Here is a 19318-nt window from a genome sequence, read left to right as displayed (position 1 = left end):
GTAGGTAAAGCGTCTTTATGGGTCTTCAAAGTGCACCTCGGAAACTGCAGAAAAATCAAAAAATAATCTCTGTTCTCAAGATTACCAGCAGGCGATGTTAGAAAGTTCATAAATAGAACAAAAATCAATTGTTTTCTGACACCTCCCACCTGATTCCTGTTTCTAATGTAAAAGATTCCGCACTACTTGCTGGGGTGGAATTTCAGCTTCTTTTTACTGTACCATTTTCGAATAGTCTCATACACAATGTATGGTGACATTGTGGTGAAATGGTACAGTAAAAGAACTGAAAAACCTCCCCAGAAGTAGCTGGGAACAATTAGGACAAGAATCAGGTTAGAGTTGTATCTTAGAAAAGAGAATTATTTAATTTCTGAGTTTCCGAGGTGCACTGTAAGCACCAAACAGACGCTTTACCGTACAAACCGATGTAGTCGGCACTAGATTTTAAGTATAGAGAGCGTTACGCAGTACTGTACTCTATTAAAGTTTATTGATTATATTCCTAATAAAAATTCCAGAAATTATCGAAGTCTTAGTAAACACTGGCTCCGAGATCAAATCAAATCAAATCAAATCATTTTATTGTATAGCCCAAAGTCACAAAGTACATTTGCTCAGAGGGCTTTACATCTGTACAGGAGTGACACCCTCTGTCCGTAGACCTCGGTTCGAGTGGAGGAAAACTTGCCCACAAAACCCTTTTAACAGGGAAACAAATGTGGAAGAAACCTCAGGAAGAGCCACAGAGAGGGATCCCTCTCCCGGACGGACAGACGTGCATGGATGTCACGTGTACAGGAACAATCAACCAAACATATTGTACAATGACTGATAAATGACAATGAATTATAATGAATGATAAAAATGATTACAGTAATAGATATGGTAAGTAATAATGACAGTTTAATATATATGTAGTGGCGTCATGCAGGATCAACGCAGCAGCCACGATCCACGAGAACCTGCTGGACGACAGAGCACAGAACTGCCGGGGAGTTTGGTAGGTAACATGCGTTAATGAGACATGTCCCACAGATGGAGAGATATGGAGCGATATGGAGAGATATAGAGATCTAGATATAGATATATATATAGAGAGAGTGAGATATAGAGAAAATATAGAGAGATAATATATAGAGAGAGATAGATTATATATAATAGAGAGAGATAGATGGGATAATTAGAGAGACTAGAGAGCGAGTAGGAGTCAGATGTCGACGAACTGACGTTTCGTGAGATAGGATGATGACGTGTAGAGCAGTTTCTTAGAGTAGACCGGATCTACCTGTGTGCCATGGCTATGCGAACCTGGTCCCAATCGAGGAATTAGGACGCACTAAGGAGAGAGCCATGGTAAACTCAGGCTTTAAACAACTGGGAAACCCAGTAACAGGCTCGACTAACAGTAAGTCACAGAGAACGTGAAAGAACTGGGTGCATTCAAAAAGAGTCTAAGAAGCATTTAAAGCTGTAAAAGGGAGGTTCACAAGAAACATACTAGGGAACCAACAAAGAGCGCAGTGTTCTAGAGGGGAAAAGGTATATGAGCTCTTTTAGCATAAGATGGTGCCTGACCATGAAAGCTTTGTACGTAAGGAGAAGAATTTTTAACATTCTATTCTCAGATTTAATAGGTAGCCAATGCAAGGAAGCCAAAATGGGAGCAGATGTGATCTCTGATCTTGGTTCCTGTCAGAACCGTGCAGCAGCATTCTGAATTAACTGCAAAGTCTAAGAGACTTATTAGAGCAGACCTGATAACAAAGAGTTACAATAGTCCAGCCTTGAAGTAACAAATGCGTGGACTAGTTTTTCTGCATCCGCCTGGAGAGACAATGCGTCTGATTTTAGCGATGTTACGTAAGTGGAAGAATGCAGTCCTCAAAATTTGTTTTATGTGGAGCTTAAAGGACAAATCCTGATCAAAAACAACCCAAGATTCTTTACAGTGGAGCGGGAGGCCAGGGTGATCCCATCTAAAGTACTAAGTCTCTAGAAAGAGGTTTCTGAGGTGTTTGGTCCAATTACAAGAACTTCAGTTTTGTTGAATTTAACATCAAAAAATTGTGGTCACCAACTTTTTATATCCTTAGGCATGCTTGGAGTTTAGTTAACTGATTGGTTGCCATCAGGCTTGATTGATAAATATAATTGGGTGTCGTCAGCATAACAATGAAAATTGATAGAGTGATTCCTAATAATGTTCCCTAAAGGAAGCATATATAAATGTCGATATAGAGTGTCCAAGTACAGAACCTTGTGGGACTCCATGACAAATTTGGTCTGCATGGAGGATTCATCATTGAGTGAACAAACTGAGATCGATACTAAAAAGTACGATTTAAACCAGCTACTAGGGCGGTTCCTTCGATGCCAATTCGATGTTGCCAGTCTCTGTAAAAGAATTTGATGGTCAATGGTGTCAAATGCAGCACTAGATCTAACAGGACAAGTACAGAGGAGAGTCCTTTGTCTGATGCCATTAGGAGGTCATTTGTAACTTTGACTATGCGGTCTCTGTGCTATGATGCACTCTAACTCCTGACTGGAAATCCTCAAATAGACTATTGTTATGGAGAAAGTCACACAGCTGATTAGCTACAGCTTTCTCAAGTATCTTAGACAGAAAGGGAAGGTTTGATACGGTCTGTAGTTGGCTAAGACTCTGGGTCTAGAGTGGGCTTTTTAAGAAGAGTTTAATTACAGCTACCTTAAAGGACTGTGGTACATACCTGATAATAAAGACATGAATAATAATTCATCCAATAAGAATTACTAACTACAGGTAACACATCCTTGAGCAACCTGGTTGGGATGGAGTCTAAGAGACAGGATGACGGCTTAGCTGCAGAAATGATTAAAGTTATTTGATGAAGGTCGATGGGGGAAAAACAGTCCTAAATACATATCAGGTTTTAAAGCTGTTTCCAAGCGTTGCTGTATCAGAATGCAGATCAATGCCTGTTGAGGGCAAGAGGTGGATTTTTGTCTCTAATAGTTATAATCTTATCATTAAAGAAGCTCATGAAGTCATTGCTACTTAGACCTAAAGAATAGATGGTTCAGTAGAGCTGTGATTCTCTGTTAGCCTGGCTACAGTGCTGAAGAGAAACCTGTGTTGTTCTTATTCTCCTCAATTAAAGAAGAGTAATAGGCTGCTCTGGCATTACGGAGAGCCTTTCCTGTTGTGTTTTGAGATTATCTTGCCAGGCTAGATGAATTCTTCCAGTTAGTGGCACGCCATTTGCGTTCAGATTAACGTGCCTCTTGCTTAATTTACGAGTCTGCTGGCTATACCATGGTGCTAGCCTTCTGTTTAATTCTTCTTTTTCAGAGGTGCAATAGAGTTCAGAGTGTCCGTAATGAGCCTGTAATACTATCACAAGATGGTCTATTTTGTGGTGTGCTAAAGGAAGTAGACAAGTCCTCTGTTACAGTTAGACATGGCATTTGATTCAATGCTGAAGGAATCACTTCCTTAAATTGGCTACAGCACTATCAGATAACATCTGCTGTAGAACTTCACACAAAGGCTTATAGTCCGGTAGTATGAACTCAAAGGTTATTAAAAATGGTCAGACAAGAGGATTCTGTGGGAAGACTATTATATTATCAATTCAATGCCATATGAAAGAACAAGATCAAGAGTGTGGTTCAGAAAATGAGTCGGTTTATTTACACTTTGACAAAAGCCAATTGAGTCTAATAGAGAGTAAACACAGTACTAAGACTATCATTGGGGTTGTCCACATGAATGTATAAATCACCTACAATAATACTTTATCTGTTTAAAGGACAAGCCAAGCAAATTCTGCAAATTCAGTATTAGAAAATTCAGAATAAGGACCGGGACTATATACTGTAACAAATAAAATTGGCTGCAAAGTTTTCCAGGTTGGGTGAGTGAGGCTAAGGAAAGACTTTCAAATGAATTATAATTAGTTTAGGTTTGGGATTTATTAATAGACTTGAGCAAATATGGCTCCAACTCCACCACCTCGACCAGTACTTCGAGGAACATGAGTATTATAATGACTCGGAGAGTGGATTCATTTAAGCTAACATATCATCCTCCTGCAGCCAGGTCAGTGAGGCAAAACAAATCAATATCATATTAGATATAATTCATTGACTAAGACAGCTTTAGATGACAAAGACCTGATATTCAATAGTCCACATTTAATTCTTATTTGGACTGTTGAGTGTTGATTTAATTTGTATTAAGTTTTTATGATGAACCTCCTCTTCTGTTTGTTTTATCTTTAAATAATGTAGGTGGACGGGACAGACACGTCTCTATACTAAAGGACTGGGTGGGCAACTGCTTTAATGGAGGCGCAGAGAAGCGTGTAAGACTGCAGCTCTGCTCCTGGCTCAACTCTGGGTTGTCGACAGATTTGGTCAGCTAATAACTTGGCCATATTTCTAGATATGAGAGCTGCTCCATCCAAAGTGGGATGGATGCCGTCTCCCCAATCAGACCAGGTTTTCCCAGAAAGTGTCCAATTGTCATGAAGCCCACATCGTTTGCTGGACACCACCTCGACAGCCAGCGTATGAAATAGACAATGCGGCTAAACATGTCATCACTGTCACATTGGGGAGGGGACCAGAGAAAACTACGGAGTCCGACATCGTTTTGGCGTATTCACACACAGATGAAACATTAATTTTAGTGACCTCCGATGGCGTAACCGGGTGTCTTACCGCCGACGTGAATAAAATCTTACTGTATTTACGCTTATCCTTAGCCAGCAGTTCAAAAAAGACTCGATGTCGCCCGCTCTGGCCCCGGATGCATTTAATATGGCCCCCGGTGTCGCTAACTTCACGTTTCGGACTATGAGCTGCCAATGACCAGAGGTTTCTCTAGCGGGTGTGTCGCTGAGCGGGGAAAATCTGTTTGAAACGTGGAGCGGTTGTGTGTACCGGGGCTTCAGTTTTGGCTCGTTTTGATGAACATAGGTTGTACTCGTTGTCTGTCTTACTACGGTGAAAATATCCGTGTGTTAACTTTACCGAAGTGCAGTGGCCAATGAAGGCCACACAAAAAAAACACAGGTGCACTGCAATAATAGTCCCAGGCAGGGCCGGTCCTAGCTTATGGGCAATGTGGGCGGCGCCCAGGGCGCATTCTCCGTGGGGGGCGCACGAAGCCCGAAAAAGCAAAAACCTCGGTAATTTTCGATACCGCTCATTAAGTTAGCGGAGCGGGCGCCCCGTAGCGGGGTGTTGACAAGGCAGAGGGGGCGTCGGCAGACGCCTCGGGGGGGGGGGGGGGGGGGGGGGGGTTCGCCCAGGGCGCAAATGTGGCCAGGACCGGCGCTGGTCCCAGGTAATTCACTTACATTGTGAATTTTTTTTGTTTGCAGCATTTCTTTTATTTGCAGTGGCGTTTCTTTTTATTTGCAGAGGTGTTTCTTTTTATTTGCAGTGGCGTTTCTTTTTATTTGCAGAGGTGTTTCTTTTTATTTGCAGTGGTGTTTCTTTTATTTGCAGTGGCGTTTCTTTTATTTGCAGTGGCGTTTCTTTTATTTGCAGCATTGAGGGTTCCCGGCCACCGTAGGGCGCCCATTCCACTAACTTGACGTGGAAATGAGCGGTATAGAAAACTGGCGAGGTTTTTTTTTCAGGGCGGAAAGAAAAGCTGCTTTTTAAAACACTGACTTCATTGTCTGCAGCTGACAGTAAACAATGTTCTTTCATTATTTTCTGCACAAACAAGTTGCTGCAGTGCAGCTTAATCTCACACAATGATCAGAGGTTTTGTATGTTTTATTATACTTCCCATGTAGTACTACCTTAAAAGTAAAGTACACTAAAGGAGTACGAATGGCAGTCTTGTGAGTTTGAGCAAATCTGACAACATAGTGAGGGGCTGGACTTTTCTATCACGTGTGGGACTGGGCTTAAAATGCCAGTGCAGAGAGTGTTATGTAACAAGGAGAAAGAGGTGGGAAGTTTGCTTGTGTGGGAAAATATTATCAGGAGCCAAAAAAGGTGTCAGAAATAAAGTGTAGGTATGTCTCTAAATTATTTATTATCTATTTAAAGCCACACAAATGCATGTTTATATTTGTATATTTTGGCTGTTTGTCTTGTGTTAAAGATAGATTTACACTGACCAGAAATATTTGATTTCCATGGAATCTCAATGACTCATTATTTCACAGACAACTGGGACAATATTCAATGCAGTGTCCTATTTCTTTATTTAAGAATTTAAGAATTTGATGAAGACTACAGGCTGAAAAAGAAGAATACTACACTATAGTTTTGTACTGAAGTAGAGAGTTGGCTGTAACCAGTGGCGCAAAAAGTGGGTATGCACTATATGCGGCGCATAGGGGCGCCGCGTTAGAGGGGGCGCCAAAGCGATGGGGGAACAATTTCGAGTCGGCATTTTCTGTATTTAACAGCTGTTTGTGCATGTGTAAATGATATGATCAATAACAGAGGGGCATGTCACTAATTAGGCGCCCCTTCGCTCCCTCACCTCTCCTCTCCTCCTCTCCCTCTCCTCCCCTCCCACACACACACACACACACACACACACACACACACACACGCACACTATAGGCGTTCCAGTGCGCGCCCCTCCGGGCACGCGCTGGCGCGGTTTTTTTTTCCATTCATTTGAATCGCGTTGTCACAGCTAAAGATGGAGAGGCAGAAAAAAAAGCTGTCCGGAGCACAAAGCAGAAAACGGAAGAGGGAGAAGGAGAAAGGTTTTGAGGGGATGAAAAAAAGCTTTTCGAAGTGGTTGAAAGACAGTGGGTAAGTTATGTCAGTGTATCAAGAGGAGGCTTGTAAATATTCAGGATAGCAAAGCTACTAGCAAAACGACAGGTCCAACTGTGGGAGGAAGGACTTGATACACGTTCTTCATTCTTTCAAAACTTCACTTTATTTAGATGTCAGGAATATGGTTTCATTTAGTGACGTTTTAGATTCGTTTCCAATGAGATATTATTGATATAACTGCCTCTGTGTCAGTTGATGTTTAATATAAGTTCCTACTTATTTTGTCAAAGCTGTTCGTTTCCAGTTGGGGGGGATTCTAGATGCGCTAGAAAAGCTTGAAGAAGTGGCAGGAGACAGCAAAATTGTCTCAGAGGCAAAGTCACTGTCTAATGAGATTGTAAGTATGGAGTTCCTAGTGTGCCTCTTGGTTTGGTATGACTTATTGTCAGAGATCAACTTTGCAAGCAAGGCACTACAAGCACCAGATGTCTCAATGGACACAGCCATTAGATTGATCGATTCTCTGAAAGAGTTTTTGCTCAAGTATAGAGAGGATGGCTTTCAGAAGTCACTTGACATTGCACGCAGGATAGCCATTGAAATGGATGCTTCTCCAGAATTCAAAGAGAGACGTGTTAGGAAGCAAAAGAGGTTCCAAGATGATAATTCCAGCACTGGTCATCATGAAAAGGAACCAGAGAGGCACTTTAGGTGCATGGTTTTCAATGTTATTGTCGACACAGTCCTGCAAGAGTTGTCTGACAGGTTTTCCAATCTTCAGCTTGTGTCTGAGAAATTTAAATTCATCACTAAAATGGAGCACATGACACAAGCTGAGCTGGAGGAATCAGTTACCAGATATGCCCTGACTACCTGTGATGTTTCCAGAGATATCATTCAAGAAATATACCCAGCAAGCCGTCTACTGAAGGGTTACAAGGCTCTTGAGAAGTTGAATTTCCTCATACAGGAGAATCTTGATTTGGTGTTCCCAAATTTGACAGTAGCCCTTAGAGTATTCCTGACCATGCCTCTGACGGTTGCATCTGCCGAAAGATCCTTCAGTAAGCTGAAGCTTATCAAAACATACCTTCGTTCAAGTATGAGCAATGATCGCCTGACCCAGTTAGCAGTGATCTCCATTGAAAACAGTGTGGCACGGTCTATTTCATTTGATGCCATTCTTGACAAATGGGCGAGTGCAAGGGCACGACATGTAACAATTTAGTGGTAGGTAGAGGACTTATTTATGTTTTGTTTATGTTATTTATGTTATTACATTGTTATACATTATTTTTTGTGTTTGATTGAGCTGATCACCTGCTGTAATACATAAAACAAAATAAAAGTCTGTAATAAAAGTCTAATATTTTATAAGTCCATGAATAAATAAGATTTATACACGTAAACATTGAAGAAGGAGGGGGGGGGGGGCACCTGTAATGTGTCTGCATACCCCTCGGAAAGGAGGTAGTTGCGCCCCTGGCTGTAACTGAGTTAGACATTAAATATGATTGACCAGTATATTGTCTAATGTGTGTGGAACATTTCCTACTGTAGTGATGTCTACTGATGTTATAATACCCTGGTTTATTCTATTCACCGTTATGCTTATAGATGTCTGCATGACTTTAGTATCCTGCAGGCAAACCAATGATTCATTACATTTACAACGACACTTGCTTAAAGTTACAGATTGTTTGGTTCATGATGCAAACCTTTGCATGACCATGCAACCAAACCAGATAAAAAAAAAAATGATGATCTACATGCACCACAAGAGCTGTACTGGATTTTGTGGGTGTGTGGGTGTCAATATTAACTCTGTGAACTGAAGCCCAGTTCAAGTGTGGACAAAACTGCTGCATCAGTATGATGATGAAAGATCAAATGATTAATAATTATTATCAAGGCAGTGTAGTATGCTTAAGAGGTGACAGTGCACCAAGATATGGAGCGCCCAATAGGATCGAGTTGATTTATGAATATCCGGTGTTCTGTCATAATATGCACCCTGGCCATGAAATATACTCCCATATATCTCCCAGTATTTTTTGTTTTTGTTTTAAACAGCATATTATGATACTGTTATGATGTTTGTTTTTACAGATTTGATTAATCTGATTTTGGATTCTAGTACCTCTGACCTGATTACACAGGTTCACATGTTTGACCAGTAAAAATCAAAGCTGATAAAATAACACACCTACATTCATTTCAGGAATTTGTGAGAGAGAGAGCGAGAGAGAGAGAGAGAGGGAGCTTTGGTCGAGAGACATAGAGTAACAATAAATGCACACTAATGCATAATTGTGTTCCTGCTGGGTTTAATGATTGAAAGGTGGAGGCACACATCCATTTCACAATTTGGAGAATATTTAAGTTGACAGGAGTGAACCGGAAAGGCAAAAGAGTTTATGAATCAGACATTGCAAACAATTAATCTGTTCTTTTTATGTCTCAGTGTGTGTCTAATTTGGTGCGGATAGGGAACACTTGTATTTATATGTATAATTATATATGTACTTTGTGTTTCCCTGTTTTAGTGAGGACTCTATGCGCGTCTTATTAGTACTGTATTGTACTAGCTACCAGTCTTTTGTCATTTGATTATTTCTTATCAACGGTGGACAGATATTGTCGTAATTTTTTGTCAGTTGTAGCAGCATGGACTGCATTCAAAACAGCAAATTGGTATTTTAAATTTAAAATAAATAATTGTTGCAGATGGCAACGCCACCTCGATCAACACTGTTTGACTTCCATGGAGTCTCCATGACCAAATACTTCACTGACAACTGGGACAACGTACAGAACTTCAAAGCGAGACCAGATGATATCCTTATAGCTACTTACCCTAAAGCAGGTAGGATTATATGTGTGAGCGTATAAATATGTTATGATGATGAATGTCCTGTATTGATGTTTCCTATGGCCACTGAACATATTGTTATTCATCTGATCTCAGGAACCACATAGGTATCTTACATTCTGGATCTTCTGTATTTTGGGAAGACGAGTCCAGAGCGTCAGGCATCCATTCCTATTTATGACAGAGTGCCATTTTTTGGAGATCTGCGTACCTTCCCCAGGTAGAATCATATGGTCACGATCACACAGATAACTTTATATTACATTGGGAAAAAAGCTCTGAATGCCCTTGATTGGTGCACTTTGCGTCATTTTGTTATGATTGATATGTGTTTAATCGCAGTGAGAGACACTGTACAAAGTCCTGAAACACGTTTTAATCATTCTACCTCAGATCAGCTTTGCTTGTACAGCCGGCATGCACTTGTTATGTAAGATCTGGTGAAAGGGCAGCTGGATGTGTTAATTAACTGTTGTTAACCAATTTGCAATATGAACCAAAGTGTGATAATGGTTCTGGCCACTTAGGGGTAGAAGTTGTGATCACATTAATGTGATCTGGTGAATGCAAGTCCAATATTCACTCTGATTTTTTATCCAAAAGTTTTAAGTTACGGGCCAGACAGCCAAATAGGATGGTTAGGCAAGCCAACTAGTTCAAGAAAACTAGTTCAACAGGGAGTAAGCAGAAAATCTAAAGTCCATAAAGCAGAGAAGGTACTGAGAAAAAAAAATCAGAACAAGAACAACAGAAGAACAAAAAAAAGACACAACATGATATGTGCTGCACTTGTTGCTTAAACAGTGAAACACCAAAGTCAGGGTTAAGCACACAGTCACAGGAGTTTTCAAAGTAAAACTATAAAAATAATAAGCTTTTTTTTTTATTATCAAAGAACAAATCCTCAAAAAATGTTTATGTTAGAGGAACTTCTATGTTAGTGACTAATATTTCTCTTACCAAAAGGTAAAGATGTGGCAGACGAGCTTCCCACCACTCATCGCCTCATTAAAACTCATCTACCAGTCCAGTTTGTACCCAAGTCCTTCTGGGAGCAGAACTGGGAGAAGCCGTGGTATGACCATGTGACCGGCTGGTGGCAGAAGAAGCAGACTTATTCAAATCTTTACTATATGTTCTTTGAAGATATGATCGAGTTGAGCCGAGGTGTTGAGGTGAACTGATCTTTGAAAATGTTTTTACTGTTATTTATTAAAAGAAAATGTTAGTATCTCACCTCTGCTGCTCGTTCACATTTTAAAGTTCTGTTGGTTACTTGAAAAAGTACAATACCACTCTCGTGTCTGTACAGTAAAAATGAACAGGTTACTCTAACGATAACGACAGGCGCATCACAACACCAACTGCTTGTAGGCTAATTTTTTCTTTCTTCCTTTGGACAGAGCCTGGCTAGCGGTTTCCTGTTTCCAGTCTAAGCTAAGCTCCTGCCACCAATTTCATATTTACTGTATGAGATGTACTGTATGAGAGTGGTCTTGAATTTCTCACCAAATTCTTGGCAAGAAAGCATGAAAGCATATTCCCAAAACTATGTATACATTTTCTGCAGGACTCTGGACGAGAGGTAGACCGACTCTGTTCCTTTCTTGTTTTTTCTGCTTCAGCTGAGGAGAAGGAAAGAGTCACAACTGAATCGAAGTTTGACAATATGAAGCAAAACAAAATGACCAACTATTCCACTGTCGAAGTTATGAATCACAAGGTGTCTCCTTTCATGAGGAAAGGTACAGTGATAAAAACATCTAGATAGTAGAAGTTCCTTTTTTGTTGTTGTTTTGCGCCAAATTTAACCTGAATGATACTCTGTCTCTCCAGGGAAAGTTGGTGACTGGAAGAATCACTTCACTGTGGCCCAAAATGAAGAATTTGATGAAGACTACAGGCTGCAAATGAAGAATACTACACTACAGTTTCGTACTGTAGTTTAGAGACCTGGCTGCGACTAAGTTAGACATTAAATATGATCGACAAGGATGTTGTCTAGTGTGTGTGGAACATTTGCCACAATACTAATGTTTTAAAATAATAAAAATGAGCATAAATCAAAACTTCATGACTGTCAGACATGTGTAATGTTCTTTAATGTTCCTTGGTGTGGCGGCCCAAGGTTCAAATTCGACCTATGGCTCCCGCATGTCCCTGCTGCCAAACCCAGAATGAGTCATTTGAGGCATCTTTCCTTTCGTGCTGTGTCAATACAATATGAAGCAAAACGAGCATAGGATTTTTGATTAAAGGCGTACTCAGTCGTGAAAATTATATTACATAGCGTAATGTATCTTTAAACAAGTGTTCACTAACAAGGACCACGCCCGTACGGATTAAGTTTAAACATGTTTATTACAAGTAACATTTGGGAAGCATGGGTGATATGCTTTAGGGAGGGAGTGCAGGGGTGTTAGAGGGGTCGAGGGATGGAGGGATGATGGGATGAGGGATGTTAGGGTGAGGTATGGAGGGATGACGGGTGAGGGTCAGAGGATGAGGGATGGTAGACAAAGCAAGAAAAAGGGTTTTGGGGGGGGTGGGGGGTGACAGCAGCGTCAAAAAAGGAGTGGACGGAAAAGGAATGCTTAAGTACAGAAATCAAAACTTGATGACTGTCAGACATGTGTAATGTTCTTTAATGTTCCTTGCTGCGGCAGCCCAGGGTTCGAATCCGACCTATGGCTCCCGCATGTCATTCCCCATCTCTCTCTCTCTCTCTCTCTCTCTCTCTCTCTCTCTCTCTCTCTCTCTCTCTCCACATTTCCTATGACTCTTCAAGCTGTTGCTATCAAATAAAGCTCAAAAAGGCCAAAAAAAAAACAAAACACAGGACACAGGGTTTAGCTGAATTGTCTTTTTTGCTTACAGTCAGTCAGTGGATGGAAGTTGTCTTAGAGGAGACCAAATGCCCACAAAGTACATTATATAAAATTTGAAAGTCCAGTTATCTGGAGATACCTTGACTTTGATCTTGTCAATACTTACTCGCTGAGACTTACTGGAAATAAGTCATCATATATTATAATTACCAGTTATATCCCAACACCGACCATCATCCAATAAACTCCAGGAAAAAGCTCCAGGTGAGCAAAGACCGATAGTCAAATACTGTGAGTATCTGATGTTTGTATTGTAAATAGCCTCTAACTGAACACAGTTTGATCTGTGCATACAGAACTTTTTTTACAAGATAATTTTGTGTTTCATTTAGATTTTGGGAGGATCTGCTGCCAAACCCAGAATGAGTCATTTGAGGCATCTTTCCTTTTGTGCTGTGTCAATACAATATGAAGCAAAACGAGCATAGGATTTTTGATTAAAGGCGTACTCAGTCATGAAAATTATATTAAAAGTATCCAGAACAAGAGGCGTGATGGTGTGGGGATTTTTTGCTGGTGACACCTTTTTTTCCAACATGACTACCATAGCATTCTGTAGGATGTATTGTTGTCTTACGTGTCTTTTATTCCGAACAGAAAGAAACTTACAAACGCCATCACCAGGGGGCAGTATAACATCTTCTCAACACTGTGTCAAATTACTTTTCTACAACACTCCACACTCCACTTAATTTTACACTGGCATTTAGGCAATTAAGCAATTTCTATAACTTTCAGTACTCAACTTCACAAATAATGTCAAAATAATAAATCCTTTCAAACTTAAACAAGTTTTTTCTTATTATTTCTTTTTCTTATTCCCTGTTACTATGCTTACAATTTTTTTCCAAAACATATTGAACAATAAACAGTACAGTAACGATTTTACACAGATTTAAACAGGGTACGTCCCATCTCTCTCCTAAGGTACTCAAACCTTTGCCTTGTAAGTGGCTTTGTTCAGATATCTGCCTTCATGTCAACTGTTGGACAATACTGTACTTGTATTTGCCCATTCTGCACACATTCACAAATGTAATGATGGTGAATGTCTATATGTGTCATTCTCGAATGATTGACTGGATTTTTTGCTATTGCGATGGTCCTTGATTGTCCTTCAGGATCTTTGTAGGTGAATCATTCATTCCCAGTTCAGTCAATAATCGCTTCAGCCAGGTACCTTCTTGTGCTGCTTGGCTGAGTGCAATGTACTTGGCTTCTGCAGTTGACAGTGCAACTGTTGACTGTTTCTTACTGAACCAACTCACAGCTCCTCCACTCAGGAAGAACATATTTCCAGTTGTTGAGCGACGATCATCTTGGTCTCCGGCCAATCAGCATCTGAGAAACCAAGTTCCTGACTCTGACTGCTCATACTTGAGGGCAAGATTCACGGTACCTTTCAAGTATCGAAAAATCCTTTTCACAGCCGTCAGATGTGCAGTGTTTGGATTTGCATTGAACTTTGACACAACTCACTACTTGTGCTATGTCTGGTCGTGTGGCCATTGCTGCATACAACAAACTACCTACCATGGACTGATAAGTACTTGAGTTCACAGGTTTACCGACACCATCATCTTTTCTTAATTTAACATTTGCATCAGCAGGGGTTGCAATGGGATTAGCATTGCTTATTCCATACTTCTGGAGAATGGTTTCAATGTAATGCTTCTGATGCAGAAAGACGCACTTCTTTGCTCTTTCTTGAACAACAGAGATGCCCAGGATATAGAACAGCTCTCCCATGTCCTTTATCTTGTAGCGTCTTTTGAGAGCTTGTTTCAGCTCATCCATGCTTTCTGTTGATTCTGTGATCAAAATCAGATCATCAACATACACAGCTAGAATCTCTAGCTCCTGTCATGATCTCACAAACACACACGGGTCTAATGTGCTTTGTTTAAAGCCAATGTCTTTCATGAACTCTGTGAAAGCCTTGCTCCAACAGCGAGGACACTGTTTCAGTCCATATATTGACTTCTTCAGTTTGCACCCAAGATGTTCCTGTCCTGTTTTGATGTATCCCTCTGGTTGCTCCATGTAGATTTCTTCCTCCAAGTGTCCATTTAGGAATGCAGTTACTACATCGATCTGGTGTACATGTAGATTATTCTGGACAGCAAAAGACAGTAATGTGCGAATCGAGCTGAATCGTACCACAGGTGAAAAAGTTTCATCATAGTCAGCACCATACATCTGTGAGTAGCCTTTAGCAACGAGTCTACACTTGTGTCTCTCCACTCGTCCGTCACTTTGAACACCCGCCTCGATCCTATTGCCTTGCGATCCTTTGGTAAATCCACCAAGTCCAACGTTTCATTTTCTAGCAGTGACTCATATTCCAAGTCAGCCACCTCCTGCCATTCCTTTGCATTAGGACACATTAATGCTTCTTTTAGTGTGCTTGGCTCTGTAACACAACACACATTGGCAATATGATCAACAGTTACTTTGTCAGCAAACTCATGAAATCCATACCTTTTTGGAGGCTTCCTAATTCTGCTGCTTTGTCTAGCGGATTCACTGACAGTGGCCTGTCAGATGGTGTTTCATGTAATCAGTATTGATGGATATTTCCTTCTCTGAACAGGATACTTCCACTTCTGGTTTCCAGCTGAAGTCAGATTCATTGAAGATGACATCTCGATGAATGAGAATCCTCCTTTTTTTCTCATCAAAGAGACGATAGCCCTTTGCATTGTTTGCGTATCCCATGAAGCGAAGTTTCACAGCTTTCTTGTCCAGTTTTCTTCTTTCTGAGTCTGGAACATGTGCATAAGCAACACAGCCAAATACTCTCATGTGACTCATGTCTGGCTTTTTGCCACTCCATCTCTGGTATGGTGTCACTTTCTTCAGAACAGATGTGGGCAACCTTTTCTGTGTATATGCTGCAGTTGCTACAGCCTCTGCCCAGTACATTTTTGGCAACTTAGCATGAGACAGCATACTTCTGGATGCTTCAATCAGTGTTTTTCCTTTCAGCAACACTATTTTGCTGAGGTGTGTGAGGTACAGTCATCTCATGGTGGATACCTTGAGCTTTCAGGTATTCTTGAAATTCACTGGATGTGTATTCCCCACCATTATCTGTTCTCAGCCTTGCGACTTTCTGTCCACACTCATTGGAGAATGTTTTTTCACACTCCTTGAATTTGCTAAGAACCTCACTTTTTTGTTTCAGGAAGTAGACCTTGCAACATCTGGAATAATCATCAATAAACTTTGCTCCACCTATTGATTCAGTCTGCATGGGACCACAGACATCCCTATGGATCAACTGCAACTTATGTTTGGAGCGAATCTCTCCAACTGGCTTGTGTGGTTTTCTAGACAGCTTGTCCTCCAAACACCCTTCACAGAAGGTAGCTTCTATCTCTGCAGTAAAATCCACTCCATTTACCAGATTTTTGAGTTCCTTTAATTTGCTGGTGTGACCCAGGTGCTGATGCCACAGGCTGGCTGTTACTGGTGCACTTGATGTGTTGTGACACACAGGCAAACTTTCCTCGACGTCCAGCTGATATAGTCCATCAGATCTTTGGTTCCCATCCCATGGAGAGTTCCATCTTTCCCACGTATGTAGCAGCGAGACTTTTTGAACTGCACTGTATTTCCTTTTCTTGTAGCAGCTCACACTGAGAAAAGATTTCCAGATAACTTGGGAACATACAGAACATAATACATTGTGACATTTTTTACATCACTGACTTTGAATGTCATTTTGAGTTTGATGTTGCCAAGTCCTAGTGCATCCACCACTCTGCCATCACCAAGTTTTACAGACTGTGGTTCTGAAAACTCTTGGTAGTCTTAAAGACATTCTTTATAGCAAGTCATGTGTTTTAATGCTCCAGAGTCAATCAACCACTGAGTCTGTTGTGACATCTCATTCTGATTAGTCTCTTTAACTATAAAAGCACTCTCAGATGACTCTTCAGTATCTTCACACATCATGCTTTTGGCCTTGTGGAATTCTTTCTTCCTTTTGGACAGTCACGCTTTATATGACCTTCTTTTCCACAGTTCTAACAACTCCATGAGCTGGATCTGTCAGCTCCCACTGCCTTAGAATTAGGCTGCATATGTCCACGAACTTGCGTTGACATGGCTGATGCACCACATGATGCAGCTCCATTATCATCTACTTGCACTCTTTTTTGTTCTTCATTTATTAATGCTTGCTGAACAAACTGAAGTGTCAAGTTGTCCATCTTTGCTTCTAACGCAGTGACAATTGTAGCATAGCTTGATGGCAAACTACCCAGAAGAGTTACAATCTGGTCTTCTTCTTCAATTATAGCACCTATTGCTCCAAGCTTGTCTGTCAGTTCCTTCATTCGTTTAGAATGTTCAGTTAAACTCCTTCCTTCATTTCACATCTGAAGTATTTTTTCTTTAGGAACAGTTTATTTGCAAGAGTGTCTCTCTCAAAATGTCCTCTAAGCGTATCCCACGCTTCTTTTGGAGTCTGACAGCTTGTTATCAGGTACAGCTGGGGTGTACACCAAAACGGAAAATGCCTTTTCTTTCCGTCGCTGAAACTCAGCTTGTGCAGCAGCGTTAGCTCCTGCTGCTAGCACATCCGTTTCCATTACCATGCCCCACAGTCCTTTTGCCTTCAGCAGATGCTCCATCTGAAATTTCCATGTTGCCCAGTTCTCTGGTCCACTCAGCTTGTCAATAAACAGCTTATCTTCCATTGTGAATCCCACAACACTGTTTATATCGCAACACAGCTTTTCAGCGACTCTCTGGGCCCATAACCTATTGTTGTCTTACATGTCTTTTATTGAGAACAGAGAAAACTTACAAACGCCGTCACCAGGGGCAGTATAACATCTTCTCAACACTGTGTCAAATTAATTTTCTACAACAGGATGGCGAATGGCTCCACTGATGAAGCCTTTGACTTCCTTTCATGTGCAAAGGTTTTTGCCTGTATGTTTGTGTATGTGGGACAAGAAATTAGAGTAGATAGAACACTTTGCTTCAATGTTGTATTATTCTGTAGCTGATCACTTTTGTTTTTACCATTGAGTGCAAGACATAAAAATCATGAACATGTAATAAACTGCAGTAATAATAAAGGGGTTTTAAGTTGTCTCATTTTTTATTTGAATCCAGATATGAAAGCAAGAAATACAAGAACAAGTATAATGAGCAAAATAAACAAATTGCACGTTGATTATATTTTCTATGGCACATACTGCCTCGTAGAACGGACAAAAGAAGATGTTTCAGCGTGATAAACATAATGAATTTTGACTTTTTAATTTTTTTATTTCTTTTAAATTGATTTTTTTGTCTAAGGTAGACAAGGTCTCCTGTCTGTGCAGGCTGGACATGGCTGACCTTTTTCTTCAACCACTCCCTCACTGATCTGATCTGTCCCCCTTCCAACTGCTTTCAACCTCCCTCATACCTGCAATCTCATCATCTCCATCAAGCCCCCCTGCAGTATTAACTAGTAACTCCTCGGTAAAACACTTCAGTTTGCACTCCTCCCCACGGCCTCCACTGACCAGTTGTGTCGCTTTCCCACACTCCACCTCACCCTCGCTGCCTAGCTTACACTCGCACAGTACCTACGTCTGCCCCACCCTGTCTCACCTGTACCTGCACTCCTTATTTCCTCTCTCTGCTTTTGTTGTACCAGTTCCATGTTTTGTGTCTTGGTTCCCAATAAAAAGCCTTCCTAAAGCAAACTTTTCGTGGTTGGGGGTCTTGCATTGGTGGGCTTCAGTGTACGTTTCCTAGAGGGAAGGCTTAAACAAGGTATGGTCTACGTCAGACTCCAACCCAAATTTTTTCACTACATTCTAACTGCTGTGGCGCATTCCTTCTCTACCTAACAAAACTGTTTCAGTTTTTTTTTTAACTTCTAAAACGTACCTGTAACCAGGGGCGTCCACAAGCCTTGAAAAACAAGTGGGGCGGGGTCTGTCCTAGGTGGTGGCTACCATGACCTCCAAATTATCTGCCATTGATTATGGGAATAATTAACCATAATATATTGTAAATAGACCTAACAAATTTAAATATGATAGCTCTATGCATCCTCTCTCATCAACCACTTCTTGGGCAGTTTATGGCTAACAGCTGGAGGCCTGTTTTACAGCCCCCTGGCAAAAAAAGTGGAAGGAAGACAGTTAATTGCCATTGACTTGCCGTACTTGCTTACGCATCCCACTGCGGTAGTTGGGTAGTTGTGAAAGCGGATTTTGGCGTACTTCCATATTTTCGTCAAAGACACTCCACCCCCCCCCCAAACATATACACTCAAATCTTTATTTAATAAAACACAACACATTACACAATAAATGATATTGCAATACAAAAGGTCTTCACAAAAACTAAAATATACTACTTTGACCAGATCAGAACATAAAATTGTAAGCTGTTATGCATGTGCTTAGTTCCCCCTACTTCTCTCCACTACAACTCCCACTTACTTTGACCACTTTGACTTGAAAACAAATAAGGTCGATGTCAGTGTTCTCTTTCTCCTTTTTAGACCCCCACATGGTGCCCTGATAAAATCCATCAAAAACTTAGAAGTCAAGATTGTTCTGCAAATTTAAGCAAAAAACCTTCCCTTGTCCAAATGTACCATTAACTGACTCCGATGCTAAAGGTGGGATTGGTTAAATTTTGCCACCTGGGGCCTTGGTTTTTGTAATATTGGGACCTTAAATGTTTTTTTCAACAAAAGCCCCCAAGAACATAGTTTTGTATGGTTTCGTTGCCCGACAAAAATCCTCATTACTTTTACTGTAAGGGGGGGGGGGGGGGGGGGGGGGGGGGG

General features: G+C 40.8%; 1 pseudogene; it reads left to right on the top strand.

The window, feature by feature from the left end:
• The first annotated feature begins 6401 nt into the window (after positions 1-6401).
• On the top strand, positions 6402-11686 carry LOC104940035 (cytosolic sulfotransferase 2-like; annotated as a pseudogene).
• Positions 11687-19318: the final 7632 nt, after the last annotated feature.

This window comes from Larimichthys crocea, unplaced genomic scaffold (genome assembly GCF_000972845.2).
Source record: "Larimichthys crocea isolate SSNF unplaced genomic scaffold, L_crocea_2.0 scaffold97, whole genome shotgun sequence".
Lineage (NCBI taxonomy): Eukaryota > Metazoa > Chordata > Actinopteri > Sciaenidae > Larimichthys > Larimichthys crocea.
Note: the sequence above shows the minus strand (reverse complement) of the source record. Positions and strands in the feature narration are given on the sequence as shown.